Raw genomic sequence first — 23,806 nt, 5'->3', positions numbered from 1 at the left:
AGAGAGCAACAAAAAAATAACAAACTTTCTTTATACCCAACAACATGAATAACTTTAAATACATTCTATTTAATGAAAGGAGCCAAACACAAAAGAATACACAGAGCATGATTTCAGGTATACAGAGTCCCAAGATAGAAAACTAATCTGCAGTGTTAGAAATCAGGAAACATTTGCTCTTGATGGGAGAAGTCAACTGGAATGTGGCACAAATAAACTTACCGGGTGTGTTAGAAATAGTCTACATTTGCAGTGATGATATTGGTGTGCATAAATTTGTCTAAGGCCATTAGGCTGAAGGCTTAAAAACTATATAAACTGTTGTATATAATTTATATCTCAATGAAAAACAGTAAGTCCAAAATCATCATTGTCAGTTTTTAAATTAGGCTGGCCCTCTGGACAAAGAGCTATAAAGGTCAAAAGATGTCAGTGAGAAGCATTTTTGATGAGTCATCACCAGGATGTACTTTTTTGTGGCAACTATGTGTACTAATAAATACTGACTAATTTCCTCCCCAAAAGCCTCAAAATTAAGTTATTCTGCTCCTCTACAAAAAATATCCTCATTATTTCTATATAGTATCTAATTCCTTCAGAATCCTTGGGCTAAAGTGAATTGTTTACTTGTATTATATTCTAGATTGTATTATATTCTATATCATTAATGTAGACCATATGAAAAGGGCATTAAATAAATACTGCCACCATGTTACCTCACCACTGAAACATAACTCATATACTTCATAAATATATTTTACGGCTATTTAATTGTACATATGCTTATGCACGATGCATATAAACTGAGGCATATCAAGTTTTACCATTTACTTTAATCACCTGGGGAGCTTGTTAAACATATGGATGCCTTAGCCCTACCCATTAGCTTTAGATTGCAGGGCAAGGAAAGGGCCAAACATTTAAAATAAAATAAAGTAAAAAGCTTCCCATAGGCTAATGTCCACCAAAGTTCTAGAAATTCTGGTATAAGGCAATGAAGAAATGATAAGAAAAAAAAAAAAAACTCCTATTCCCCCAGTAGAGAAGTAAGTTAGCAATCCCAAATAGGAAAGCATAACTCAGAGAATCTCTACAATCAAAAATTTCTAAAGATTGGCTACTCAGAGAGTAGTCAGGCAACCTTAGCATCCCCAATTTTCAAATGTTAATATGCATACAAATCTGTTAGAAATTCATTAAAATGCACATTCTGATTCAGTAGGTTTGGTTTACCACCTAAGATCGTTCATTTGAATGAAGGCCTCTAAGGAATATAGGAACATATGCCATCTTTCAACATAGCAAATTCTGTTTTGGAAAATTTTAACTTTTTAATGCTAAATAAAGAGCTCTTCGTGGATGACGAAAAAGGAAATTACTTTTAACAAAATATAGGAATGTAGGAATTTAAACTGAGCTCACCTGCTAATGAGGAATATATACTAGACTAACTATCCATCCACCAGGCAATCCAGATTATAGATTTAACACTGCTCCCAACCCACTATAATTTCATATCTTTCTTATAGTGTTCTAGTGTTCAAAAAAAAGGAGATGAAACTGGTGATCTGTAATCTTTCTTTCAACTACAGAGACAAGAATCCATATTCTACAGCCTCATAGGATTATTGTGATAAGGAACATTTACAATGTACAGTGTGTGAGACAACACTACGTCATTTAATCTCAGCAAGTGTTTGAGGAAAATAAGGCTGACTTAGAGAACACGGCTTGCCTCTAAGAAACAGACTCACAATTTACACTCAGGTTCTCTCACTCCAGAATTCTTTCCACTGTATTCATTCAATGACAAACATTTATCAAGTACCTATTATGTGACAGATACTCTTTTAGGTGCTGGGAATTCAGAAGTGACCCAGATAAGCTAGATAAGGAATCTGCTTTCATGGAGTTTATGTGCCAGGTTTTAAATATATGATTGAGTGAGATCATTTCAGATAGTAGTGGATGCTATAAAGTAATGAAAACAATAATGTAAACTTGGGCCAGGAGCAGAGGAAGAGCTGCTTTCAATTTGGAGCTCAGAGAAGGCATCTGAAAGGATGACCTGTGAGCTGACACTTGAAGGAATGTGAAGGAGCCATCCTTGCTAGGAACTGGGAACCAAACTTTCCTCTGTGGATGGAGCAAGTTTGCTTGTTCTAGGAACAGAAGGAAGGTCAGTGAAGGAGTGAGGGAGGAAGAGGAGGAAGGGCAGGAGCTGCAGGGAGGTAGCAGGGCCCCATGAGGTATGTTACATTTTGAACTGTTTCCCTTAAATGCAAAGTGAATCCATGGAGGGTGTGAAGCAGTTGTGCATCATGATGAGGTTTTCACATTGAGTAGAGCATCCCACTTTCAAAATCAAAGAGCTGTCTAAAATTTAAGAATTAGTGGTTTCTCAGAGAAACGAGATCAATTGATAATTATCCTCTTTTAATTTTCATCTCTCTTCCATATCCTAAATTTATCTGTCATATCATATTCCACTGCCACTGTCACTAATATTTTATTAAAATCAAAAGAAATACTTGTAAGTCAATTTCTGAGAACAGTGGGTACAAATGAAAGCAACTTCCTTGTCTCCTTGCAATGAATGCATCTTTCATTGGGTCCACTGGCTGGAAAGGCATGGGAATTCACGTGAGGAGCCACCAGGAATGCATAAAAGCTTTGAAAACGAGGGACTGTCAGGAAAAATGCCATCTCAAAATGTGGTTGCTGAGCTTGGTTGTAAAACCTTCAAGTAAATTTGCAGACTAAAAATAGTCCCCTCTTGAGACACTAATACTCATGCTTCTTTATATGCTCTGTCTTTGAACTAAATTGTAAAATAGGAAAAGGTGGGGAAACTGAAATTCTGGTCCTCATATTTTTACACACACACACACACACACACACACACACACACACACACACCCCTATTGTGTTCTATATTTTTAACATTAAGGTGGTAGGAGGAAGCATCAATTGGGACAGGTAGAATTGAGAAAGGCAAAATGCTGGCAAACCAGTGAAAGAATTAAGAATGGGTTCATGGAGGCTTCCAGGAAGATGGCGGAAGAGTAAGACGCGGAGATCACCTTCCTCCCCACAGATACACCAGAAATATATCTACACGTGGAACAACTCCTACAGAACACCTACTGAACGCTGGCAGAATACCTCAGAACTCCCAAAAGGCAAGAACCCCCCCACGTACCTGGGTAGGGCAAAAGAAAAAAGAAAAAACAGAGACAAAAGGATAGGGACCGGACATGCACCAGTGGGAGGGAGCTGTGAAGGAGGAAAGGTTTCCATACACTAGGAAGCCCCCTCACGGGCGGAGACTGCGGGTGGCGGAGGGGGAAAGCTTCAGGGCCGCGGTGGAGAACACAGCAACAGGGGTGCGGGGGGCAAAGAGGAGAGATTCCTGCACAGAGGATCGGTGCCGACCGGCACTCAGCAGCCCGAGAGGCTTGTCTGCTTACCGGCCGGGGCGGGCGGGGCTGGGAGCTGAGGCTTGGGCTTTGGTCGGAGTGCAGGGAGAGGACTGGGGTTGGCGGCGTGAACACAGCCTGCGAAGGGTTAGTGCACCACGGCTGGCCGGGAGGGAGTCCAGGTAAAAGTCTGGACCTGTCGAAGAGGCAAGAGACTTTTTCTTCCCTCTTTGTTTCCTGGTGCGCGAGGAGAGGGGATTAAGAGCGCTGCTTAAAGGAGCTCCAGAGACGGGCCTGAGTCACGACTAAAAGCGCGGACCCCGGAGACAGGCATGAGACGCTAAGGCTGCTACTGCCACCACCAAGAAGCCTGTGTGCCAGCACAGGTCACTATCCACACCCCCCTTCCGGAGAGCCTGTGCAGCCCACCACTGCCAGGGTCCCGGGAACCAGGGACAACTCCCCCGGGAGAACGCATGGCGCGCCTCAGGCTGGTGCAACGTCACGCCGGCCTCTGCCACTGTAGGATCACCCCGCACTCCGTGCCCCTCCCTCCCCCCGGCCTGAGTGAGCTAAAGCCCCCGAGTCAGCTGATCCTTTAACCCCGTCCTGTGTGAGCGAAGAACAGAAGCCCTCCGACGACCTACATGCAGAGGTGGGGCCAAATCCAAAGCTGAGCCCCTGGGAGCTGTGAGAACAAAGAAGAGAAAGGGAAATCTCTCCTAGCAGCCTCAGAAACAGAGGATTAAAGCTCCACAATCAATCTGATGTACCCTGCATCTGTGGAATACATGAATAGACAACGAATCATCCCAAATTAAGGAGGTGGGCTTTGAGAGCAAGATTTATGATTTTTTCCCCTTTTCATTTTTTTATGAGTGTGTATGTGTATGCTTCTGTGTGAGATTTTGTCTGTATAGCTTTGCTTCCACCATTTGTCCGGGGGTTCTATCTGTCCGTTTTTTTTTTTTTTTTTAATTTTTTTCTTAATAATTACTTTTTATTTTAATATATTTATTTTATTTTACTTTATCTTTGTTCTTTCTTTCCTTCCCTCCTTTAGACAATGAATCATCAAAAATTGAGGAGGTGGGCTTTGAGAGCAAGATTTATGATATTTTCCCCTTTTCCTCTTTTTGTGAGTGTGTATGTGCATGCTTCTATCTGAGATTTTTGTCTGTAGAGCTTTGCTTCCACCGTTTGTCCTAGGGCTCTATCCGTCCATTTTTAAAATTTTTTTGTCTTAATAATTATATTTTTATTTTAATAACTTTATTATATTTTATCTTACTTTATTTTATTTAACTTTATCTTCTTTCTTTTTTCTTCCTTCCCTCCATCCTTCCTTCCTTCCTCCCTCCTTCCCTCCCTCCTTTCTTTCTTTCTTTCTTTCTATTTCTACTAATTCTTTCTTTCTACTTTTTCTACCTTTTATTCTGAGCCATGTGGATGAAAGGCTCTTGGTGCTGCAGCCAGGAGTCAGTGCTGTGCCTCTGAGGTGGGAGAGCCAACTTCAGGACACTGGTTCACAAGAGACCTCCCAGCTCCACAGAATATCAAATGGCGAAAATCTCCCAGAGATCTCCATCTCAACACCAGCACCCAGCTTCACTCAAAGACCAGCAAGCTACAGTGCTGAACATCCTATGCCAAACAACTAGTAAGACAGGAACACAACTCCACCCATTAGCAGAGAGGCTGCCTAAAATCATAATAAGTCCACAGACCCCCGAAAACACACCACCAGACATGGACCTGCCCACCAGAAAGACAAGATCCAGCTTTATCCACCAGAACACAGGCACTAGTCCCCTCCAGCAGGAAGCCTACACAACCCACTGAACCAAGCTTAGCCACAGGGGACAGACATTAAAAACAACAGGAACTACGAACCTGCAGCCTGCAAAAAGGAGACCCCAAACACAGTAAGATAAGCAAAATGAGAAGACAGAAAAACACACAGCAGATGAAGGAGCAAGATAAAAACCCACCAGACCTAACAAATGAAGAGGAAATAGGCAGTCTACCTGAAAAAGAATTCAGAATAATGATAGTAAAGATGATCCAAAATCTTGGAAATAGAACAGAGAAAATGCAAGAAACATTTAACAAGGACCTAGAAGAACTAAAGATGGAACAAGCAATGATGAACAACACAATAAATGAAATTAAAACTACTCTAGATGGGATCAATAGCAGAATAACTGAGGCAGAAGAATGGAAAAGTGACCTGGAAGATGAAATAGTGGAAATAACTACTGCAGAGCAGAATAAAGAAAAAAGAAGGAAAAGAATGGAGGACAGTCTCAGAGACCTCTGGGACAACATTAAACGCACCAACATTCGAATTATAGGGGTTCCAGAAGAAGAAGAGAAAAAGAAAGGGACTGAGAAAATATTTGAAGTGATTATAGTTGAAAACCTCCCTAATATGGGAAAGGAAATAGTTAATCAAGTAGAGGAAGCACAGAGAGTCTCATACAGGATAAATCCAAGGAGAAATATGCCAAGACACATATTAATCAAACTGTCAAAAATTAAATACAAAGAAAGCATATTAAAAGCAGCAAGGGACAAATAACACACAAGGGAATCCCCATAAGGTTAACAGCTGATCTTTCAGCAGAAACTCTGCAAGCCAGAAGGGACTAGCAGGACATATTTAAAGTGATGAAGGAGAAAAACCTGCAGCCAAGATTACTCTACCCATCCAGGATCTCATTCAGATTTGATGGAGAAATTAAAACCTTTACAGACAACAAAAGCTGAGAGAGTTCAGCACCACCAAACCAGCTTTACAACAACTGCTAAAGGAACTTCTCTAGGCAAGAAACATGAGAGAAGGAAAAGACCTACAATAACGAACCCAAAACAATTAAGAAAATGGAAATAGGAACATACATATCGATAATTACCTTAAAACCAAAATTACCAAAAAAAAGACCCATATATTTGCTGTCTACAAGAGACCCACTTCAGACCTAGAGACACATACAGACTGAAAGTGAGGGGATGGAAAAAAGTATTTCATGCAAATGGAAACCAAACGAAAGCTGGAGTAGCAATTCTCATTTCAGACAAAATAGACTTTAAAATAAAGACTATTAGAAGAGACAAAGAAGGACACTACATAATGATCAAGGGATTGATCCAAGAAGAAGATATAAAAATTGTAAATATTTATGCAACCAACATAGGAGCACCTCAATACATAAGGCAAATACTAACAGCCATAAAAGGGGAAATTGACAGTAACACATTCATAGTAGGGGACTTTAACACCCCACTTTCACCCATGGACAGATCATCCAAAAGGAAAATAAATAAGGAAACACAAGCTTTAAATGATACGTTAAACAAGATGGACTTAATTGATATTTATACGACATTCCATCCAAAAAGAACAGAATACACATTTTTCTCTAGTGCTCATGGAACATTCTCCAGGATAGATCATATCTTGGGTCAAAAATCAAGCCTTGGTAAATTTAAGAAAATTGAAATTGTATCAAGTACCTTTTCCGAACACAACGCTATGAGACTAGATATCAATTACAGGAAAAGATCTGTAAAAAATACAAACACGTGGAGGCTAAACAATACACTACTTAATAACAAAGTGATCACTGAAGAAATCAAACAGGAAATTTAAAAATACCTAGAAACAAATGACAATGGAGACACGACGACCCAAAATCTATGGAATTCAGCAAAAGCAGTTCTAAGAGGGAAGTTTATAGCAATACAATCCTACCTTAAGAAACAGGAAGCATCTCGAATAAACAACCTAACCTTGCATCTAAAGCAATTAGAGAAAGAAGAACAAAAAAACCCCAAAGTTAGAAAAAGGAAAGAAATCATAAAAATCAGATCAGAAATAAATGAAAAGAAATGAAGGAAACAATAGCAAAGATCAATAAAACTAAAAGCTCTTTCCTTGAGAAGATAAACAAAATTGATAAACAATTAGCCAGACTCATCAAGAAAAAAGGGAGAAGACTCAAATCAATAGGATTAGAAGTGAAAAAGGAGAAGTAACAACTGACACTACAGAAATACAAAAGATCATGAGAGATTACTACAAGCAATTCTATGCAATAAAATGGACAACCTGGAAGAAATGGACAAATTCTTAGAAATGCACAACTTGCCAAGACTGAATCAGGAAGAAATAGGAAATATGACCAGATCAATCACAAGCACTGAAATTGAAACTCTGAATAAAAATCTTCCAACAAACAAAAGCCCAGGACCAGATGGCTTCACAGGTGAATTCTATCAAACATTTAGAGAAGAGCTAACACCTATCCTTCTGAAACTCTTCCAAAATATAGCAGAGGGAGGAACACTCCCAAACTCATTCTACGAGGCCACCATCACCCTGATACCAAAACCAGACAAGGATGTCACAAAGAAAGAAAGCTACAGGCCAATATCACTGATGAACATAGATGCAAAAATCCTCAACAAAATACTAGCAAACAGAATCCAACAGCACATTAAACGGATCATACACCATGATCAAGTAGGGTTTATTCCAGGAATGCAAGGATTCTTCAATATACGCAAATCAATCAACGTGATACACCATATTAATAAACTGAAGGAGAAAAACCATATGATCATCTCAATAGATGCAGAGAAAGCTTTCAACAAAATTCAACACCCATTTATGATAAAAACCCTGCAGAAAGTAGGCATAGAGGGAACTTTCCTCAACATAATAGAGGCCATATATGAAAAACCCACATCCAACATCATCCTCAATGGTGAAAAACTGAAAGCATTTCCACTAAGATCAGGAACAAGACAAGGTTGCCCACTCACCACTCTTATTCAACATAGTTTTGGAACTTTTAGCCACAGCAATCAGAGAAGAAAAGGAAATAAAAGGAATCCAAATTGGAAAAGAAGAAGTAAAGTTGTCACTGTTTGCAGATGACATGATACTATATATAGAGAATCCCAAAGATGCTAGAAAACTGCTAGAGCTAATCAATGAATTTGGTAAAGTAGCAGGATACAAAATTAATGCACAGAAATCTCTTGCATTCCTATCCACTAATGATGAAAAACCTGAAAGTGAAATCAAGAAAACCCTCCCATTTACCATGGCAACAAAAAGAATAAAATATCTAGGAATAAACCTACCTAAGGAGACAAAAGACCTGTATGCAGAAAATTATAAGACACTGATGAAAGAAATTAAAGATGATACAAATAGATGGAGAGATATGCCATGTTCTTGGATTGGAAGAATCAGCATTGTGAAAATGACTCTACTACCCAAAGCAATCTACAGATTCAATGCAATCCCCATCAATCTATCACTGGCATTTTTCACAGAACTAGAACAAAAAATTTCACAATTTGCATGGAAACACAAAAGCCCCGAATAGCAAAAGCAATCTTGAGAACGAAAAATGGAGCTGGAGGAATCAGGCTCCCTGACTTCAGACTATACTACAAAGCTTCAGTAATCAAAACAGTATGGTACAGGCACAAAAACAGAAAGATAGACCAATGGAACAGGATAGAAAGCCCAGAGATAAACCCACGCACATATGGTCAGCTTATCTTTGATAAAGGAGGCAGGAATGTACAGTGGAGAAAGGACAGCCTCTTCAATAAGTGGTGCTGGGAAAACTGGACAGATACATGTAAAAGTATGAAATTAGATCACTCCCTAACACCATACACAAAAATAAGCTCAAAATGGATTAAAGACCTAAATGTAAGGTCAGAAACTATCAAACTCTTAGAGGAAAACATAGGCAGGACACTCTATGACATAAATCACAGCAAGATCCTTTTTGACCCACCTCCTAGAGAAATGGAAATAAAAATAAACAAATGGGACCTAATGAAACTTAAAAGCTTTTGCACAGCAAAGGAAACCATTAACAAGACCAAAAGACAAGCCTCAGAATGGAAGAAAATATTTGCAAATGAAGCAACTGACAAAGGATTAATCTCCAAAATTTATAAGCAGCTCATGCAGCTTAATAACAAAAAAACAAACAACCCAATCCAAAAATGGGCAGAAGACCTAAATAGACATTTCTCCAAAGAAGATATACAGACTTCCAACAAACACATGAAAGAATGCTCAACGTCACTAATCATTAGAGAAATGCAAATCAAAACTACAGTGAGATATCATCTCACACCAGTTAGAATGGCCATCATCAAAAAATCTAGAAACAATAAATGCTGTACAGGGTGTGGAGAAAAGGGAACCCTCTTGCACTGTTAGTAGGAATGTAAATTGATACAGCCACTGTGGTGAACAGTATGGAGGTTCCTTAAAAAACTACAAATAGAACTACCATATGACCCAGCAATCCCACTATTGGGCATATACCCTGAGAAAACCATAATTCAAAAAGAGTCATGTACGAAAATGTTCATTTCAGCTCTATTTACAATAGCCCAGAGGTGGAAACAACCTAAGTGTCCATCATCGGATGAATGGATAAAAAAGTTGTGACACATATATACAATGGAATATTACTCAGCCATAAAAAGAAACGAAATTGAGCTATTTGTAATGAGGTGGATAGACCTAGAGTCTGTCATACAGAATGAAGTAAGTCAGAAAGAGAAAGACAAATACCGTATGCTAACACAGATATATGGAATTTAAGAAAAAAAATATCATGAAGAACCTGGGGTAAGACAGGAATAAAGACACAGACCTACTAGAGAATGGACTTGAGGATATGGGGAAGGGGAAGGGTAGGCTGTGACAAAGCAAGAGAGAGGCATGGACATATATACACTACCAAACGTAAGGTAGGTAGCTAGTGGGAAGCAGCTGCATAGCACAGGGAGATCAGCTCGGTGCTTTGTGATCGCCTGGACGGGTGGGATAGGGAGGGTGGGAGGGAGGGAGATGCAAGAGGAAAGTGATATGGGAACAAATGTATATATATAACTGATTCATTTTGTTGTAAAGCAGAAACTAACACACCATTGTAAAGCAATTATACTCCAATAAAGATGTTAAAAAAAGAAAAAAGAATGGGTTCATGTACATATGTATGTATGTAAAATTTGGTTCGTTTGAGTGATCATTAAAACAACTGAACTAAATGTAATTTTTGGAATTTCATAGGTCAAAATATGCCCCCCAAAATATGTAATTAATCAATGCCACCTTGATTGTGTAAACAATTCATGGTCAACTAAACAACTGACATTTGTTATCATACTTCTCTAAACAAAAATCTAATATGGTAGCCAGACAGGTAAATATAAATCCCCATTTTATAGACAGGAGGCTAAGGGATTCCAAGAAGCTCTTATTTTACATTTTGCACAGTTTGCTCTCACACTGCAGAGTGGATGACTGCTTTCTTGTTCTGCTTATAGAGTATATCATATAGCGTCCACTAAAGCTGCACAAGAAAAAGTGAAATGGCAGTAACTTGGTAGAGTTATTGTAGTTTGATGGAGAGGTTTAAAATCCCATCTCTTCTTTAGAAGCCATAGCAGCTTCTAAATATTCAAGCACTGAAAAAATATACATGTCTGTGTAATCATTTGAAATGAGACCAGTAAAAAATAGTCAAGGAACATGGAGTACAGTGTACTTTATTTGCCTATGCCAGCAAATCCACTAAAATCAGCCCATTGGATTCTGTTAGTAATTTTATGCTGTGCTTATAAATATAGCTCTTTTTCCTATCCCTAAATTCCTTTTATATTAACATATATTAACCTAATTTTTATTATTTTTTTCTTCTTAACTCAGCTCTAATTTTTACAATAAAGTATCAGGAAAGCAAAGACATCATTCAGAAAGGGAAAGCTAATAATATTTTGATCTTGGAACTCAGGTCAAATTGTTCTCCAACTTCCTAATCTTCCAATTCTTCTATGATACACAAAAAAGAATGCTGGATAAAAAGTCATGCAATGTGAGTTCCAGTCCTAGCTGTGCCTTGTTTACCTGCTTAGAAAATAAAATATAAGCATTTACAAAGCTAAATAGCAATACAGGATAATATATGGAAAATAAATGGATAGATAAAAGAGGAGCCGGGGTGAAAGAAAATGGGTGGAAATAAGCAATTAATTTTCAAGTGATATGAAGAAAATCATCAATAAGCAACTCTAGCACTCCAATTATGATTTCTAAATACCATTTCCCATCAAAAGAAACAAGGCTGTTTAGGGAGAATAGCAGATTCCAGATCTGGGGGACATGAGACATGAGACAGAGAAATCTTGTCATTCTAAAAACAAGGAATGTCTCAAAAGCGACTGGGATTAGATCCAAAGGACCCAAGAGCTAAGTTGAGGGGCTCCCATGAGCTAAAGAGAAAACCGTCTGATCATTAAAAATAATAATTACTACAATGGATTGATGTACAACAATTTACTAAACCTATGAGTTCATGATGATAAATACAAAAAACAGAAAACATCCATTGGTCACCTTTGGAGGTTGCTAGGGTACAAATAAAAAGAATCAAGCATTTGTCCTACTTTTCCTACATGGATAATACTTCAGGGTAATAAAACAGTTAATGATAAATGCCAGAAGAATATAATTAGAAAATCATATTTTGCAACCACTAATGAAATATGGATGTAGGCAAGGATCACCGGTGTGCCGATATGACTGGGTGAAAGGTTAGAGAGGAAATCAGGACAGATGCATTACTTGACTACACCTGAACCCACTCACCTTCCTTAGCATCATTAAAGTAGAATAAGACGTATGTTCCTCCAGACATGACCTAATAAAAGCACATGTCCATCTGTGAATAATTTTTTTTTTTTTTTGGCGGTACGCGGGCCTCTCACTGTTGTGGCCTCTCCCGCTGCGGAGCACAGGCTCCGGACGCACAGGTCAGCGGTCATGGCTGACGGGCCCAGCCGCTCCACGGCATGTGGGATCTTCCTGGGCGGGGGCACGAACCCGTGTCCGTTGCATCGGCAGGCGGACTCTCAACCACTGCACCACCAGGGAATCCCTGTGAATCATTTTTCGTGAATAAAAAGTAACACCTGAATCTACTCAATTCTCTGTATCCGCCCAGTTATAAGAAATTCAGGCATCTATTAAATGACACCAAGAGGATGAAATCAGCGAAAGTGAAAACTTGTGCAATTAATATATAAGTGGCAAGAAAATAAAAGTAAGGGGACTTAAATTAAATGCAGTTGTGGACTCTGTTGGAATCCTGATTTAAATAACAAACTGCAGATACTTTTGAGACAGACAAAATTGAACATGGACTGGGTATTAGATGATATGCACCATTTTAAAAATTCATTGGGTGTGATAGTAGCATGGTGGTTTTTTTGCTTTAGCTTCTTAGGTGTTTGAAGAAAAAAAGATATAATAAAAGTATCAATATAAACCACCCAGTGGGGAAAATATTTGTAACAGATATAATCAACACAAAATTGTATCCAGAACACAAATTGTCTATTCTAAATATTTTCTAAGATGAATAGTAAACCCAGTTTGTTTTGTCTTATTCTTACTTTAAATCTTTTTAATGGCCAGAGTTTACTAAAAAATATGCCACGAAATTCCTAGGTGAGGCTAATAGCAGCATTGTACTAACAGAGCATGTGTGATAGTAATGCAAACACCAGCCATGGCAGGGAAGAAAACAATATATTGAAGTATTTACCTCCATTCAAAAAAAGAAAAAAACCCTCATCTAGTTTGCGGTGTTTCTACTCTAAACTAATTAACCAAATTGGGGGTAGGGATTGGGAGGGCTGTAGCTTAAATGTATATGTGATATGCATAGTAATTAGTGTAATTATCCTCCCTTTTTTAAAACAAATGTTATTTCAGTGGGTCACTCTCTGAAAATTCAAATTTATTTTTCTTCATTAAGTTGCCCCCCTCTCACAGTTACTAGTTTCAAATTGAACTAATTTAAAGCTGCCTAATTAATAAAATACCTCTATACTTTTATCAAAACTCAATGACTGTTTATGCTCACATCAGCAATTCTAAGCATGATGCTATATGAATAGTTATTTTACTGATTTTTCTAACTAAGTTTGATGAGTTTCAAAGATTGTAAAATGGTCAAGTGAACACTGGAGAAAAGGACAGCACCAATTCAAATTTCCTGGAGAGTTTAAGAGACTTGGTTTAACCTGAATAATTTACTCCTAAATCATTCTTAATTCTAAAAGAATTAGTGTAAGCATTTCATTAACATTCCTTATACTCAAACTGTAGTTATGATACACTAGAGGGTTTCCTGGAAATGCATTATAGTAACTTGGGACCTCATATAATTGATATGTACTGTGTACTTAGGTTCATTTTTAAAGGTTTAGATCATTATTCTTCTATTTTGAATTATCATGGCTCTATGACTGCTATTGAGAGTTAACCACTGATATATTATTTAATATTAATTGCTAGTCAGAAACAGAGCCCCTCACAAAATAATATTTCTATAATGAATATGAACCACTTAAGTGATTTTATACTATAGTTTTGCTACAAATACAATAACTGATCCTACTCTGAGGTATTCTAGGTGTACAGAAGAAATTCTAGTTTTGTTAGACAAATAACACGTTGATAAAGACAGCAGTTAAGTAGAATATGATTATAATTACCTCTCTGAACTTCAATTTTTCCCTTTCAAGGAAAACAACTAATCACGGAAAATAAAAATGTGTGACACTTAGCATGGAACCCAAGAGAAGACACAGGGAAAAACTAAAATTTAAAGTCATTGACAAAGAAACAAAATATCACCAAGGAAAAGGCACACACACAAAAAAAAAATAGGCAAAGAAAAAACACAAACCATCATTGTCATCTAATTTAATACAGTACTTAAAGTTCTTAATGATCTCTAAGAATATGTTGTATAAAGATGTTACACGCATGGTTTCCATAGTTAGATATTTCTACAGTAGCTTATCGAAGCATGAGAAAACAAAGGATATATACTCAAACATTATTAGAATTATCTTTATCCATTAATGATGTATAGCTATCTGCTACAAATCAATGAGTGAAAGCATTATGTGGCTTAAAAATATTAGACTGGGTGTTGGAAGACATATTTAGCATGATTCTGCCATCATAAGAATTTAAACAAGAGTGAAAGAAAAAAATCAGCTGGAACTGCTCCCTGAGACTTGGTTTCTTTTCTATAAAAAGAAAAGGATTGACCAGTCTGAAATTCTATGCATCTGTGATAATCATCAAAATCAATTTACATGTATTCCTTTGTGGTTTTTTAATATTTTTATTTATGTATTTATTATTTTGGCTGCACTGGGTCTTAGTTGCAGCATGCGGAATCTTCGTTGAGGCATGCAGGATCTTTAAGTTGCAGCATGCGGACTCCTTAGTTGCAGCATGTGGTTAAACAAAAGTATAATTATACTATTGCATTGCTGCTTTACAAAAAAACAAATCATAGACATTTAAGAAACAAGTATCAGAGCCAAGATACTATATTCCAGTGCATAAAATACAAATATGCAGTGTTGATTAGATACAGTTTAAAGTTCACCATGTAGTAAATAGTGCTTTCACTTACAATTATTCATGATTACTCTCATCCACCTCATCGTTCCTTGTCTGAGCTCCTCCCAACCAGTAACATCTCCAACTTCACTAATGGTTTTCTGTGTAGAAGAATCGTCTCTCCAACTAGTACGTGTATTTAATGCAGGGCTGGTATTCAAACCCTGGTCCACCAATCACTAGCTTGGGCATGTTCTCAAACCCTGCTTAGTCAGTTTCTTCATCTGAAACAAGAAACACCCCTTCTAGGACTATTGTAAAGATTAAATGAGATAGTAAAACACTCACTCATGTGAGGTTAAATAGCGAGTCACAGGCATTTTACATTTCACTCTTTACCCTCCCTAGATTCCTAATTACAAACAAGAAAGTATTTTATTTATGTCTTTTGTATCCTGCAGAGCCCTCAACAGCACTAAGTTCTCAGAAGGCACTGAAATATTTGTAGCATCATTGACTCAATAAGAATTTATTGAGAATAAACTTGTGTCAGGCTTTGGGGTAGGCGTGGGGAGAAAGTAAAAATGAACAAGAATGTTACAGCTCTTTCACTGGAGATTTGTAAATCAGCTAGATACCATATAAGGATATTAGAAGTATGAAGTAATTTTCACATAACTTGGAACAATTTTAACTAGAGGTTGACCAGAGTATTTAAAAATACAATACAGTAAAAAAAATACAATACAGAAATAACAAAAATGCATATTAATACCTAAATAGGAAAGATTTGAGGTTATAGCCATGGTTTATAACCCTAGATGAAAGTCCCTTAGAGTTAAACTCTAATGAGCAAAAAGTGAATTTTTGTCTAATTGGAAACCTGTTTTCTTTTTCTTGGAGTGGGACTCACAGGAAAAACATTGCAGCGATTCAAGTTCCGTGATAAAGGAGAAAAAACAAAATGGGTTTTCATAGACGGGATGAAATCATGTTTCCATAGAAACCCTGAAATGGTTTGTTACAGCCCAACTTAAGTTGGCAATTTTGGCTAATTTCAACTATAAAAATAAATGTGGCAACTTAAAAAAATTTACCCCATCTTATCATGAATATCATTTTCAAATAATATTTAAATACATAGAAATCACCTCACTGGATTAAAGACATATCTTTAAATTTCTTTAATCATTACTAACTTCACCTGGCAAAGATATTATTTAAACTGGAAACAAATCCAATGAACTAACTTGTGCCAGAATAAACAGAATCTAGAATATGGTTCTCCTCTGATTCTAATGTTAGAGCAAGAACAAGGACAAAGACTTCCTCTATTACAGACTAGCAGAGTCTGTGGGTTTAACAGCTTTCACTGAATCATGATAACCAAAATAGACTCACAATCCTATCCCAAACAGCAAGGCTACTTTTTTTCATTTAGATTATTTTCTTCAAATTAGAGATCCATTTGATCACGGGCATATTCGGCCACAAATAAGTCACCAAAATGTTTATGTTTTATAGTAATGATTTTAAAAATATTTTTGTCCTATTTTTTTACTTTCATTAAAGGCTTTACTCTTATTTAAGGACTTCACTGTCATACAGGGATTGTCCCCAGCCTTTGAATTTGCTTCTTATGAATTTCTTTTGCATGACTCTATGCTTTCAGACATAAGTCAGAAGAGTCAAAGCCCAGGCAAATATGTACCCAGACAATCAACTCTGAATGTACACACTGCTATATAAAAAACAGGTAACCGCCCTTTCTTGTGCCCTTTTAAGGTTGACGCAGTGCCTTAAGAGGCTAACACAGAAGGGTAAAGAAAGTCTCCATAAAACCCAGAGAAGAGATTGTAGAACTCCTCTTTGGATCCTGTCTGGAGTCACAGCTGAAAAAAAAAACAGGTAACCAACAAGGACCTACTGTATAGCACAGTGAACTCTGATCAATACTCTGTAATAACCTAAATGGGAAAAGAATTTGAAAAAGAATAGATGTATGTATATGTATAACTGAACCATTTTGCTGCACATCTGAAATGAACACAACATTGCTAATCAACTATAAAAAATATTTAAAAGAAAGAAAGAAAGGGAAAGAAACCTGTCCAGTCACACAACCTAGCTCAGCTCTTCACCACATCCAGTAACCAGCTCACAATCATACGTAACTAAAGTTGAGCCTTCTAGGCTTTATCCACCCAACAATTTCAAAGCTGGGAAACTAACAATTAATTCTCAAAGGATCACTCTTCCCTTGACTGTCTTGCATGCATGCTTTCTCTCCTTCCCTTCATGTCCAAGTGTCATGAGCAAGGTCTTCATCTGTTTTCCTCCATTTCCCCACCTCCTGATAAATCTTCACCCACTACAATCCAAAGTCTGACTCCAGTGTGCTACTGCTACACTGCTCCTGTCAAGGGCACCAGTGATTTCCTAATTGCCTAAGTAAATCAACTCTCTCTCGCCATCTTTCTTAACCTCTCTGTGTTAGGCTCATACAGGTGTTTTTTGTTTTCTTTTTTTTTTACCTTTCTCCCTAAGTCTTCCTGACATCATTCACCCTGGAAGTGACTTATTTCCAGACTGCTCTGAGAGTCCCTCCTACTATCCACTGTGTGTTTAGGTTCCTGGAGTTTAGCCAGAGTCTCTACATTTCTTATTCTGCAAACTCTCACTGGAGAAATGTATCCTCCCCTACAGCTTTAACATCCACTTTAATACCACTGGATCACAAATGTTTATCTCCAGAGCACACTTCACTCTTTCATTCAAGAGTCCATTTTTAAATAATTATATCCAAAAGTCTAGTGAACATCAACTTTTATACAGCGACATCCATCTCAGTTTCAAAGTTTCAACAAATCTTGAAGTGAGCTCAAAATCTATTCCTGAAAAATGGCTATTGTCTTTCTATTCTTTATTCAAGTAATGACTCTGCTATTTACCCAGCTATCCTAAATCAGAACCATGAGTATCTTCCCAAAGCTATTTTCTGTCCATCCTCTCTCACAACAAACAAAAAAAACCTCAAGACTCTGTACTCTACATCCACTGTCACCGTTGTAGGCTTGGAGGTTATCATTTCATACCCACCATACTACTGAAATAGATGCAGAAGAAACATTTGGGAATTTAAATACATTAATTATATTGAAATATACAATACCCATTCTTTATTTTAAAATAAAAAGACAAGTTTTTTTTAATATGACAAAGCCAAAAACCAATAGGAACCATAATAATTAATGGTAAAATGTTAGAAGAATTCTCTTTGAATAAAGTCAGAAGTAATACAAGGAGGCCTGCAATCATCTCTGTTTAGCATTTAAACATTCTATCTAAGAAAATAAGATAAAAATAAGGTGTAAGGTTTGAGAAAGAAATAAAATTATCAACATTATTAGGGGAAATTACCTAAATTTAAAAATCTCATTAAAATAATTTAAAATAACAACAGAGTTCAGCAAAGTTGTTGCATACAAAACTGAGCTTTTTAAAATCAAATACCATCCCTTATTCTAGCAGCAAGAAATTCAAAAATGTATTTTTGAAGACTTTATTCACAGTAGCAGTAAAAATAATGGCACATCTAGGTGAATAAGACAAAATTATAAATGAAGGACAAAATGTTCTAAATATATGGAAAAATAAGTGCATTGATATGGCAAGACTTAATATAAAGGTGACAGATTTTCCCTCAAATTAATCTGTAAATTCAATGCAATTCTCAAGATTGTAATAGGGAAGAACAAATCTGACTCCACATTAGATCAGTTCTCTTGCTTGTGCTTAGTCATGCTGGCTCTGCACCATTTATAAAAGAATGTTGCCAATAGCCTGAAATATACAGGATAGCCTATTCTCAGGGCTCTGACCTTTAAGGGTCCATTCATACAGAGATAAAAAGTTGCAGAACAGAGAATAATATTTGTCTCCTTGGAGTTTTGCAGGAACATTGTGACCTGACCTACATGGACAGCTGCAAGAACAAAGGATTCCTACACCAGGAAGTTTGCAACAAACAACCACACCCCTTCCTCACCTTGCCTTTAAAAATACTTTGTTGAAACTCTTTGAGGAGTTTGGGGTTTGGGGGGCATTATCCACCTGTCTCCTTGCATGGTCCTGCAGTAAACCTTTCTCTGCTCCAAACCCAGACGTTTTGGCCTCACTGTGCTCTGGGCACATGAACTTGCATTTGGTAACATGAGTTCCTAGAGGGCAAGGTTTAAAACCACTAATTCCCACACTATGCTTTACATGTTAGAGGCCATCAGTTAATATTTTGATGGCTCATCCACCACTGGTATTGAGTTTTATTTGTTTTCAAAATGGTGATAGATTTATGCTAATCCCCCTGCACCTTCTGAGATGATTTCTTTTGGGGTCACACATCTATGGAACAATTGACTAGGACAGAGTGTACAGAATGCAGTTGTGGAGGGCTACAAAGTCAACTGGCACATGGGACATTTTCCCACACCAGTGTCCATGTTCCAACCAACCAACCTAGCCAGCCCAGATACCATCCAACTACATAGAGAAGATCAACATTATTATATTTGGAGAAGAATTTATTTTTATAAAATGTATATTTTAGCTTTGAAATTTTAAACCAACTAGAGCCAAAAAGTAATACAACAAAATATAAAAACAGAAAAAAGATATCCATTCCCTATTCACATACACATAAACTTCATTTTTGGCCCAGGATGACTTAAAACCCAATCCACACTAGGATGACTAAAAGAAATGCTAAGAATCCCATTCTCTCTCCTTCTACTCTGTACTCTGTTATCCCAATAATTCCCATTGGAATACTCACAGAGCCTCTTGACCACAGTCAACCTCACACAGATGTGAGGGTGGACAGTTGGACGTAGCCAGTGCTGGGTCAGCGTTATTCACTGCCTCTGACTATAGGTCAAGTCCCATCCCTAACCACCTGCAGAGTCTTGAAGCTATATTTTCTTGACATTGTCAAAACTTTTTTTTTTTTTTTTTTGCGGTACTCGGGCCTCTCACTGTTGTGGCCTCTCCCGTTGTGGAGCACAGGCTCCGGACGTGCAGGCTCAGCAGCCATGGCTCATGGGCCCAGCCACTCTGCGGCATGTGGGATCTTCGCAGACCGGGGCACGAACCCGTGTCCCCTGCATCGGCAGGCGGACTCTCAACCACTGCACCACCAGGGAAGCCCTGTCAAAACTTCTTAACACATGAGAGCTAAGCTGCATTCTTCCACATGTTTGCATTTGTAAACAAAAAACCTGTTAAATTATGAAATCATTTGCCTCAACATTTTTCATATTTTTATTTTTTATATTTTAAAAATTGTATTGAAGTATAGTTGATTTACAATGTTGTGCTAATTTCTGCTGTACAGCAAAGTGATTCAATTATACATAAATATATTCTTCTTTTTTTTTTGCGGTATGTGGGCCTCTCACTCTTGTGGCCTCTCCCGTTGTGGAGCACAGGCTCCGGACGCGCAGGCTCAACGGCCATGGCTCACGGGCCCAGCCGCTCTGCGGCATGTGGGATCTTCCCAGACTGGGGCATGAACCCGTGTCCCCTGCATCGGCAGGCGGACTCTCAACCACTGCACCACCAGGGAAGCCCCCATAAATATAGTCTTTTTCATATTCTTTTCCATTATGGTTTATCACAGGATATTGAATATAGCTCCCTGTGCTATAAGGTAGGACCTTGTTGTTTATCCATCCTATATATAATAGTTTGCATCTGCTAATTCCAAACTCCCAATCCATCCCTCCCCTACTCCCCCTCCCCTTGGCAACCACAAGTCTGTTCTCTGTATCTGTGAGTCTGTTTCTGTTTCATATTATTTTTAAAATTGTAAGATAATTACAGTCATTTCCTTCTGAAAATTAAGAACATGAGAAAATAAATTTGTGTATTTAGAAGAAGAGCCCTAATTACATATTCCAAAGCAACTTACAAGTATTTCCTATATTAATCAAACATATCATATTCAGTGGTACACATATTCTTCAAATGTGTGAGTTCTTATAAAAATACGGCCAGTCCATTTTTTAAGGTGTAGAGTTTGAGTGTCAATTATAAAATATATTAAGTTCCAAAATAAGAAGAACTAGTGTTGGAGAATAGTCTCAAAAGTGATCGAAGTATGATGTTAGTTTTTTAATTAATATGAGATTTCTATGAATGGTCACTATATAAGTTTCACTGAATGGTGTCTTCTATCTGGACTCCATTTGGTGGGGTCCCACGGCTGGGTCATCTGAAGACAAATTACTAGTGAAATCCAGACTTTATCTCAGTTAACTTAATCACAAGGTTATAATAGAAATCCAGTCCAACTGTAGGCACCACAGCAGTGACAACCAAGGATTGACTTTTCTCAGACACTCAAAAGAGTATGCATTAAATACATTGAATGAACAAGAAATTCCATAGGAAGGGAAAAATAAAGGGAATGGCTCTTAAGAAAAATTAACCAAAGGACTGAAAGGTACTAGAAAGTCCCTCATACCCAATTTCATTGGTTTAAGAAGTTGGAACTCAATGAGGTTAAATATTCTAACCAATATTAAATGCAGTGACAGAGCCAACATCAGAAACTGTGTTCCCAAATAGGGTTCTCCCCAATCTACCATACTGCCCCCCTTAACTGGGAAAAGGTTCAATATTCTTGTTCTAGAAGCAACCTGTAGTAGTCAGACTATGGTTTATACACCTGTAGTATCTCAAGATACCTGAAGAAAACTCCACCCATTCCTTAAGACTGAGCAGAAACATTGCACTCTAGTCCAGGCTCTGCCAAGCATAAGATCCCTGATCCTCCTGGTCATAGGGCCCCTCTAAGAGCTGGAGGCCACAGGTGCATCCAGAGATAGGAGGCAATCCTAGACCATGAGGACCAAAGGTGATAATCTTAGTTTCTCATATGGTGACATGCTATACAAAGTATTAAATATTCTGCATCCCCAAATGAGAAGATACCCAGTCCTTGATCTGTAATATAAAACTATCTGAATACAATTTAGTACCTTTTTCTTTAAAGAAGAACGCATTAAAAATATTTATAGGATCTTCCCTGGTGGCGCAGTGGTTGAGAGTCTGCCTGCCGATGCAGGGGACACGGGTTCGTGCCCCGGTCCGGGAGGATCCCACATGCCGCGGAGAGGCTGGGCCCGTGAGCCATGGCCGCTGAGCCTGCGCGTCCGGAGCCTGTGCTCCGCAACGGGAGAGGCCAAAAAAGAGAGAGGCCCCCAACAAAAAAAAAAAAAAAAAAAAAAAAAAAAATTTATAGAACACTAGCTTGGTACAAAATACTAGAAAGGTACCCAAACTTTTCTAAGGTACCATGCTTTCAAAGTACAGAGAAAACATACTTGATGAATATTCAGTAGTTTTATACGTCTAACTGTTCTCTAATATTATTTCCAGGCATAAAAGTAAAAAAAAAAAAAAAAGCAGTTTCTTTGTAAAAAAAAGAAACTGTAAGTAAAACATCAGAATAACTTCATGAAAGTTGTTCATCGTATCATTATTTTGTTCTTAGTACCTTCCCAACGCCTCTTAAAATCAAAAGCTTTTCCTTAAATTAACTGTGCAATAAAATCACCATATGGGTTGTCATTGCTATATATCTACAAGGTAACATCTCCCTCTTAGACGGAAATAAAATGCATCCCTCATCTATTTCAATCACAGAGAAAACACCAGATATATAGTACTCTGTAGCTCCTATCACCATTTTAAAATAATTGTTTTGGGCTTCCCTGGTGGCACAGTGGTTAAGAATCTGCCTGCCAGGGCAGGGGACACGGGTTCGAGCCCTGGTCTGGGAAGCCTGCTGTGCACAACTACTGAGCCTGCGCTTTAGAGCCCGCGAGCCACAACTACTGAGCCCATGCACCTAGAGCTCATGCTCCACAACAAGAGAAGCCACGCAATGAAAAGCCCGCACACATCAATGAGGAGTAGCCCCCACTTGCCACAACTAAAGAAAGCCCGTGCACAGCAACAGAGACCCAGTGCAGCCACGGATATTAATTAATTAATTAATTTTTAAAGTAAAATAATTGTTTTTCCTTGTATGAAGTGAAGGTTGTTACATAACTTCTTGAAATGTCTTTTAATTCTTGGAGTATTATGTCTCCTTTCTTTATGTTGCATATAGTATAAAATATTGAGCACATCTGTTTGGGGCTTTTGAACTGGTATTTTCTATTTCATACTTGTTTTTAAATCTTCAAATTGTTATTATTTTCAGAAGTAACACTAAAGGGATTCTCCTTCTTGTGCTGTCTTTATCTCAGACATAAGTTTAGTATTTCTACTGTCCACATAAAGCGGGAAGAAAAAAATTAAATTGGTTTAGGTTTAAGTATGTATTTAAGTACTCCAAGTGACTGACTAAAATCAGTGATTAGGTTAATGGCAGGGTCATCAAACTGACACTTTACTCTTGGAGAAAAACCATTCTAGAGGAAGGAGGTTGTCCCCATTATAATTTTGCTTTGAAAAGTCAACTTACATGGGCAGAGTTTGTAAGCCAAAGTGGTGAAAGCTGTTACAAACTTAAATCATTTAAGATAATCTGATTTGGTTTACAAAAATGTAATTAGCAAAAATTTCAATACAACATCTATTGCTTTATTGAAGCATATCTATCCTTTGTTATATCATCAGGATAAATTCCATTTCATTACACAATTATGATACACAGTTAATATTTGTCAAGTAGCTGACCTTTATTGCAATGAATATTTTGCTGATCTATCCACTGAATGGCACTTTATTATTTTTTTCTTGAGAAAACATTTATCAAGTACCTGATTTATTTAATACCTGACATTTACTGAAAGCCTGATAAGCACTAAGGTATTATGAGGATGTAGTAATCACATTTTAATCAAAG

General features: G+C 37.6%; 1 protein-coding gene and 1 non-coding gene across 2 annotated transcripts in view; one reads left to right on the top strand and one right to left on the bottom strand.

The window, feature by feature from the left end:
- Nucleotides 1-23,806, bottom strand: part of COL21A1 (collagen type XXI alpha 1 chain) — a 186,122-nt gene that overhangs the window by 132,219 nt on the left and 30,097 nt on the right. The gene's annotated exons all lie outside the window — the stretch shown is intronic.
- Nucleotides 16,665-16,786, top strand: LOC113631226 (small nucleolar RNA SNORA26). The gene has a single exon (XR_003437234.1). It is a non-coding gene; the product is annotated as a small nucleolar RNA SNORA26 (small nucleolar RNA).

The sequence above is a fragment of the Aethalodelphis obliquidens genome, unplaced genomic scaffold (assembly GCF_003676395.1).
Source record: "Aethalodelphis obliquidens isolate GAN/ISIS:26980383/991018 unplaced genomic scaffold, ASM367639v1 scaffold31, whole genome shotgun sequence".
NCBI lineage: Eukaryota > Metazoa > Chordata > Mammalia > Artiodactyla > Delphinidae > Aethalodelphis > Aethalodelphis obliquidens.
This window is presented reverse-complemented; position numbering and strand designations above follow the sequence as displayed.